Source organism: Pyxicephalus adspersus, chromosome 1 (assembly GCF_032062135.1).
Source record: "Pyxicephalus adspersus chromosome 1, UCB_Pads_2.0, whole genome shotgun sequence".
Taxonomy (NCBI): domain Eukaryota; kingdom Metazoa; phylum Chordata; class Amphibia; order Anura; family Pyxicephalidae; genus Pyxicephalus; species Pyxicephalus adspersus.
The window spans coordinates 88,688,627-88,697,876 of NC_092858.1; positions in this window are offsets into that span (position 1 = coordinate 88,688,627).

Here is a 9,250-nt window from a genome sequence, read left to right on the forward strand (position 1 = left end):
TGGACATAGTTATTAGTAGTAACCCCTGTAAGAATCTAGTAACTCCTCAGTACACAATACAGTAATTATAAAACAGCAAAGTAATGCAGTAATGCTATAGACACCCATAAGAATATAATCAGGAATATCTTATAGCTACCTGCTAAGAGGTTAATGGGTATCTCGGGGGCCCACGCCCTTCCGAAGATAACCCCATAACAGCTTACCTAGGGAGACCCTCAGGAGACAAAGAGGACCACCCCGCCAGAGAGAAGAGCAAGAGCAAGAGAGCTAAATTCTCTCAGTTCCCCTTTTTACATTCCAATTAGGTAACATTGGGACTCCTTGATTGGTTAGTGGGTGTGTTCGGTACGCTGACCATCAGTTGGCACACACCCCACTAGATTGGGATTGGTTAATGTAGTTTGATGGACCTCCCAACTAAATTTGATATAAAAATCTCCAGCTGGAATCTATGTTTAGGGGTCTATAAATGTCCAGCTGGGTCATCACCCCAATCCATATGTTCACTTCCCCCTCCCTCTCCTGTTTCCTCAGGCGGATGGATTTATGGCCCTTTGAAGGCCATATTGGTGATCTGTTTGTTATGGGAAAATAGGTCTTGTCTCCTGGCAGCTGTTGTATCACCTGTGTGTTACTCTGTGAAGTCCTTGAATTACAGACCCCTACGCGGGCCAGAGGCCAGTACAAAGATACAAAAGGTTTTCACTATTAGGAGATATCCTAATAGTCTCACTATTAGGATATCTCCAACAGGGTACTATATACATAAATCCCTGAACACATATACCTATTCATACATCTATGAATACATCTATATATTTATATATATATATATATATATATATATATATATATATATACACCCCTTTATACATATACATATCTATTCATAAACAATCTTAAGGTGCAACAGTTCTGACTTGATTTAGATATTTTGGCAAGGTGGGAAATGATTGGGTTCTGCAGATTCGACAATAGGACTAAATAAAAAGTCCTTGCTCTTCAGTCCAGTTTCATGTGCAGTGCAGTCTTTTTGTACTTACATTGTGAGGGTCTGGGGAAAGACCCTACTTATCTTTCAGTAACCCCTGGGCTACTTTGAAATTGATGATTTCTTGCTATATATATTACTTTTGTTATATATATATATATATATATACATTTCCCCATATTTCACAAACCTAGACTGTTTTGTTTGCTTGTGACATTTGGTGACTTTGCTGAAGATGACGACATTGTGGCACAGGGTGAGTTGTGAGCTGTTAGTAAAGACTTGGACTTTGGAAATGCAGTGACTGGCTGTGCAACCTGAATGTTGATATGTGATAATTATGTTATGGCGCTGAGTGAGAGCAATGTCCTCAGCACTGAAAGGAAATGTCCATTTCCAGAGAAAGCAGAAGACTGTGAGTGCTGTGCTACTGCAATGATTTAATTAATTTGCATTGTCCGATGACACACCTGTCTGAAGTTGGAAATGGCCAACCTGGCAGGTACAGGTAGTCAGTGTAGAAGGCAAGGAGTATGCCAGTAGTCACCAGAAACTAAAAATGATATAGAAAATTTGCTAGAAATGCAAAAACTTTGCATATATCTGTATTAAGCAAATTGGTATGATCCGGGTCGAAAACTGGTTCCTGCAAACAATTTCTTTATCTATAAATCTGATAAAAGGCTGTACAAATTCTAGGTTAAAGTTCATATACTGTTCACTATAAAACTTTACAACTTCCAGGCAAATACACTAGCTACAGTATTTAGAATATAATAACTTCCTACAGTTATTTATACCTTTTTACGAAGCCTAACTTATATTACGTTACCTTATTTAAAAATTATTCAAAAATATACTTTATTATCCATTTAGACAAAAATGGGTCCTGTAAAATTTATATACCATTTTTTATTAAAGGGATTTTCCAGGGTAAAATAACAATACAAACAGAAGTCAAAATAAATATTGAATTGACACAATAAAACTAATATATTACAGGATCAACAAAATAGCACCATCCAAAAAGAAGCAAATTATATAAATCAAAAGGGTAACATATCCTATATTAGTAACTACACAACAGACAGACAAAATAGGGAGCCCAGGTAGGGCAAAGAACCCGGAGCAGGCAAGAAGAGGTATGGGAGTGGAAAACGAAAGGCAGTCCAGGAGGAGATATAAACAAACCCTAATACCGAGTACCTTACAATATATAGACATCTAGTGACCTAAACTGTCAATCCACATCTGCCAGCTCTGGATGAATATATTGCCTAAAATTATGGAACTATAACCGGTAATACTATGTTAGTGCACGACTTCCCCACTGTACTGAAAATACTAGAAATTAGGTTCTCCATAAGCCTAATCTTAATAATTCATTGGAACCAAAGGGCTAAAAGAGGTGGTTCTGGGTATCTCCACAGCAGAGGCACAGACAAATGGGCTGCATTTACCAGGGGTGGCATGACTGACTGGTATTACCCTTTTAGCGATCTAAAAGGAAGAACGCCGGATCATAGGGGACATGGTGATCTGTGAATTTTAGTACTATATCCATAACCCTTTCCAGAAAAGCCACAATTTGGTGCAAGACCATGGAATGTGTAATATGGTTCCCCTAACTGCAAAAAAAAAACATTTAATCATTTTGATTTGGTGAGAGGATATAGGGATACCACTATCAGTGTTCTGTATAGAGATTACTGTACAGCAAATCAGCTGTGTGCAGATAAATCCCAATACACAATACCAGAATTATCTCAGATGTTGTCATTACTAATAAATGTAAAAAAAAAAACTTTATACAAATATTATAGCCTTAGTTCTTTATTATAGGCCAGCAGGTATTTTAGGCTGATTACTCTTTAATCAATAGAAAATTAGATCCTTATCTTAATCTACGTGTGCTATGTGAATCGCCAGACAGTGATAGAGGTTGTGCTGCACATCATAAACACAAATACAACCTTTGGATCAGTCTGATGATGTGTCTGAGGGGGCATAGGTTGTACACGTGTAAATACATATATAGATAAAGAGACACATGTACCAAATCAACAATTAAATCACATACTGTAAATAAACACAGCGCTGCAGTATTTTATTTCATGTTCACTATTAGCTATAATCAAGCAATATGATAAATGCTATCAGTGGGACCCTAGCAAACTGCATCAACATGTCTGTCTTTGTATCAGTGGATGTCCGAACACAAGTCTGCACACAATGACAAAATTATAATGTGCAAAAAAAAATCAAAACAAGGTTTTTCAGTATAGGTGAGGAACCTGTGCAACTGTGCAAGACTGAAGGTAAGGTTTACATTGAACTTTAAAAGTTCTGCTTTAAAGTGGAAATGCACACACTGAACCAAATTACGATGTCTACAAACTTCCTCTTTTTTTCTGGGTTTGGGACTTTAGCCATCTTAATTGGCCATGGTAGTATAAATAAACTTCCATGCATGCTTGAGGGTAATTCATCTTGGCATGCTAAAAGTTTACTTTACAGAAGATGTGAACAGGCAGAAGATGTGAAAAATCTCAATAGCAGAATACTAGGTCTCTTGCCAGTTTACTTGTTTTTATTTTGAAGAGAACCCGCTGTTCTATTCTTAATGGGCAAAGTATTGACAAAATGTAAAGCTGAATGAAACTCACTATATAAACTGTTTTCCAATACCGTTTTATTTGATGCATTCCATTGGCAAAAACTGTCAGTTGTCGGTGTGTTAATGTTAACTTTGTAGCTCTTAAATGGCTGGCGTCATAACTATTCACGTGTGCTTAGGCTGAGGCCTAAGGGTAAGATAGGTCCTTGGCAGATAGGAGGATAGAATGGATACATTCCACTTTAATGACATTCAATATGTCATCTTAAAATGGCTGCACAATGGTGATATAAAACTGCTATTGCAGTCTTACATTAAGAAACTGAAATTAGTATCCTAACTAAAGCTATCATTTCATCAGAAAACAAACAACAAACATATTACCATTCCAAATAGTGCTGGAGGCATCATTCTGGGAGGTGTGCATTGCCACATGTTTTGGTACATGGTCAGGTTTTTTTCACATGCATTGTGTTGTGCTTTTTTGCACCACATTGCGCTAAAGTAAATTTATTTTGCCACAGTTAAAATGCAACTGCAAGCAAAATATTCAGGCCTCAGTAAAAGAAAGCTGGTCAACTTTACTCTAGATGGTTGGGGATGTTACTTGGCACCACAAAAAGGGACCAGAGCCTATCCCTTTTCTTCAGAAACCTCCTTTCCAGTTATCACTGTTCAAAGCCAGAAAATATTTCTTCTGCATTTGGCTGGACTAGAAGCTGTGGGTTCTTCAGACAGACAGGGAAATGTTACACAACTAATGTGGGAGAAAAGAGGGGCAGGGTGTATTTGGAACAAAACAGAAAAGCAGGGAAAGTAATGGGGTCAGAGAACAGCTGAGGTGACACAGTGGTCCCTTTGTCACTGGAATAATTTTGGTATACAGAATGGCTTTTGCAAGAAAATATTTCTGTTCTTTACAGGCCTGTGGGGCTGCTTCAGCTGATTCAGCTTATCCAAACTCAGACAAAACATTGCTGAGAAATTTGAAATGGGAGAATAAGGATCATATGGTATTCTACATATTGTGAACATGCATATAAAGTTAGTATCACCTTTGGAAAAGATTTCTAAACGATAAAACAAATGAACTATACAAGATTTCTGATTGATGGTAATTGCTCTTCCATGATGGAATTGTGGACAACAACCTGAGCAACCATCTGGTGACCATTGTGAGCTTGCAAAATGATCTACTGCCTCTGCTTCTTAGTACCAAGCAGTGAATTTTACATTAAATACAACACTAGCATTGATATTTTTTTCACAATGCAAAAGGCCAGCATCTTAAAAAAATAATGACAAAAAAGCTCTGATTATAATACTCATATTGTTTACGGCAGTGGCCCGAACCTTTCTGACTGCAGGACCCAGTAACATAGAATAGAATTTGCCATGGCCCGGTATATGTACAGCTTACACTACTCTGCTATTCTCAGCAGCTAGGCCTCCTGTCAGCACATTGCTGAGAATAGCAGAGTAGTGTTGGAGGGATGCTGTGCTGTCAGGTTGCAGAGCTGCTAGGATTGGCAGAGAAGTGTAGGCTTTACATACATTGCTCTGCCATTCTCAGCAGCTCTTGTGTAAGCAGTGTGAGGAGCGCCACTCACAGTATCGCTGGTTGTGCTCCTGCTGTCACACTGTCACTAGCTTTAGAGCAATGTAATGAGGGCCACCGGCGCTACCTCTGCCAGTACTTCGCCTCCAGTCATTTGCGGCCCCCAACTCACCAGCCACGGACTGGCACCAGTCCACGGCCTGGGGGTTAGGGACCACTGCTTTACATTACTGTACCTCTGCAAATTAATCCTTCCAGTGTTCCAGCACTGGTTCAGTTTTGGGGTGTAATAATGCCCAGTGTCATTTAACCTTCTTTATGTGAGCCCAGAACGTCAAGGACCTAACCCCAGGGGCCATCTTATCAAGCCATACTGGACTTTCAGGACCACTGAAATGGAACAAAGTTGTAGCACATAAAGCCAGAACACCTGATTTTCATAGGTGTTCCAGATCTGGAGCATTTTCTGAAAGAAATGTCAGTAATGGGAGTCTAAATGTTTCCATTAATATAGATTTACTTCTATCAGCATGTAAGTGTTTGAATGTGGATCTCTAGGATAAGAAAATAAATATTAAACATGCATTAAATATTTTCCCAACAAGTGAAAGGTTGAGAAGCATTGTGCAGAGGTATTGATGAAGGGCGTATGTGCATCGTCAGATATAGATGTTAGTCACTTGCAGCCTGACTAAACAGGCCTCCAGGTGATTTCAGGAAACACTATGCCAGCTTTAAAAGCACTGGGAATAGACCAAAATTTTCCAATCTAGTTGTTTGACTTCTCTGAGTAGGGTTCCATAAGGTTTTCTCTTACAATCATTTCTAGGACACAAACTATCCAATTAACACAAAAAATGCTAAAATAATTTGTGACTGAATATAGCACTCCTCTGTGCTTAGGTATTTTATGATTTACTCTTAAAGTAGCCATACACTGGTGGATAGATAAACAACCAGTGTAAATGATCAATATCTGCCACATATTGATTTACCTAGTTATCACTGTGCCCCTATTGACTAGCTCAGTTCTTTGCCTAATCAGTGCCACCCCCCTGCTCTGACTACCAACGGCAAGGGGAACTCCTTTTGTTAAGTTACATTATAAATGGTCAGAAGTGGCATCAGTTAGAAAATGAATAAGAATTCCTGATCAATATTCAATCGATCAAGAATTCCTTATTTTCTAACAGATTTATGTTGGATTCGCTGTTTATAGTAATTATGATACTCAGTCTATTAGAAATATTGACCAGTGTATGATCACCCTTAGTTTCTAATAGTTATCTAGAACAAATATGATAATGCATTTAGCAAGTACACTGTAAGGATGACCTTCATATGTAATAATATATATTATAGTATGTATATATATTATAGGATATTTATAAAATGCTGTACACTTATTGACACTGTAACCTACTTTAGTCCACATACAGGCACGATCTAGATATTATTTGGTAGATTTAGATCAGCCCATGCAAATGCTCTTTAGACATTGTCTCCTATCTGAGTTGGCTGACGTCACCTCACCCCATACCCATCTTACTGGACAGATACACTTATGCCAAATTGTCTATGTGTAGCAATAATTAGGATGAAGCAATTTGCCCAGCTGAGAGTCTGTCGAGTGTTTGCACATTCCAAGATGTTGATACACAAAGTTAGGAAACTGGTGTGAATAAGCCAGGCTTGGAAAACTCCCTGCAAGGTGGGAGTCTTCAGTAGAGAAATTTTCTTTTTCGGCAGCAGAGAACATTAGTGTACAGAGTAAACTCAGCTGATCCATGAGATACCATTTACAAATGTTAAAGAAAATCATGAATTGGAATGTCAGTGTGACTACATTAGCTTTAGCATCTTGGAATGTGTATGTATATAAAGAGGTAGGAATGTACAAGGACATTGTACATAAAATTGTCAGGAGTTTGGTGGATTGCAAGCTTATCTAGGATAAATTCTTGTGGTTCAGTAGGAGGTTAAATAAGGTTAAAATGTGTGTAAAACCATTTTTATTTTATCGTAGTAGAGTATAAAAACATTGGATTCCCAGTCAGGTTTCTATTGCAGTCAAAATCCGTGCTGGAAAAAAACTGCCCCACTGTTGGTCTTAATGCCATAAACCTTAGAAAGTAAAGGGAAATCCAAAAAAACTTTGGAAGAAGAGGGTAATCTTCAAACTGAAAAAACTGTTCTGGTGAAAACTGTTTTAGAGGGACAATCCTCATGATATGGAGATATCTCCTCCATTTGATGAAAAATCTCTGGATCAGAATAAAAAGTCCTAAATCTTAAAATTCCAGCTTTACCTCCAGTCTTGCACAGTTGTACATGCGCCTCACTTGTACTGAGATTACTTACTCTGATCTCACTGCAAACAGTCATCTTCTCACATTATACATTGTAAGCTGCAACATGTCAGGTAGAGTCTGCCTCATTTCCTGGCCGGAGGATATCCAGTATTATCTAGGCATTTTTTCCAAATCCTTGCTGTCCCTGGCCTGCCCTCATTCATTTGTTGGATTTCAATTTATTCACATCATGGAGGTTCAGCTTCAACAACTTAGCTTCTTGTTTTCAAAAATATATATATAGACCTCTTTCAACCCTACCCCCATCACCACTAGTCACAATATTTCTCTATTGGGCAGAGAAACACAGACTCCTAGTTATGATATCACTGGGTGGCAAATAAACTGTGTCATAAAAACAAAAAAGATTTAATTAGCATACTGATGGAAGAAAGAAGGAACCATGGTAAGCAAATAATTTTGCCATCTGTTGTGCCCACTAGCATTTAGCTTTGTTCCACCAAATGTAATAGGCATTGCTTTATACCTGCTAGTTTGTAGATCTTGGACAAACTTTACAATTTTAACAATTTTTAACAAAAATTTAAAAACAAAATTCCAATTTTTTAACCCTTTTAATTGCATAAACATACCATTGAAAGTGTTTTGTTATATCTGCTTGCCCTTGCCTCATTACACCTTTCCTGCTTACAATGTTAGGCAGTGAAATTTGCTTTACAAAAGTTGTGCCAAGCTGCTTGTTTTCCATCTTCAAGAACATATGTTATGCCCTTCCCTTTAAGCATATAAAGAAGTCTAAATGAGAAATACATATGTACATAAGTGATACAATAGACAATATTGAGAACTGTAGTGAAGGTTGTCCTTGGTTTTCCCACATTCCCATACACTAAAACACTTTTTAAAAGGACTATATCAGTATTAACATAGAAAAAGCTGCTGATGGGTACAATTTTATTTACCCTGATCTTGATTTTAAGGAAATCCATTTGAGGTTTGCTGGTTCACCCAGTATGTACATTTTCACCTGCTTTTAGTTTTTGTTGTAAAAATGACAGCATTATTTTATGTCAAGGGACCACTGTACTAAATTTTTGCCAAAGACTATCATAATCATTCTGATTGATGACAACTATTTAGCAAGTATACATTGATTTAGAAAAGGAAGGCAAGCAGTGTCAGCCATTCAGAAATACTGTCAGTCTACCACCGAAGACCTCATAAGTGGGCTGATTCTTTTTCACTGGACATTCAGCAGGATGAAATAGAATGGTGAAGCTGCTACATTGTTCATCATATAAGGTAATATGCCTTAATTAGTATTTCATTCAAAGCAATAATAGGAAACCCTTGGGGGTCTACTACCTATTGTTTCCTGAACTTTTTAAACCCTTTTTGGCAGGATCTTTTCTTATTCTGGGTTCTGAGAAAGAACTGTTTTGCTCCAATGCCCAATGGGGAATCTGAGCCCTGTAGGGTTTAACAATAAAGCTTATAATCATACCTCACTATGAGTAAAATCATAGTGACAGTAAGTACATCATATTAAACTATAATTAAACATAAAGCATTTACAATGAAGCTCTGTAAATACTGTATACCCTTCCAGGAGAATTCTATTTTTAATAAAATTTACACAGCTCAACAAAAAAAATGTAACTTGCCAAGGATTTTTCAATATATTTAGTGTATTTCAGGTCTGCTGAATCCAGAAATGACATCAGTTTCATTGAATTGGCTCTAGTTCTTGTGATACAGGAATCGGAATA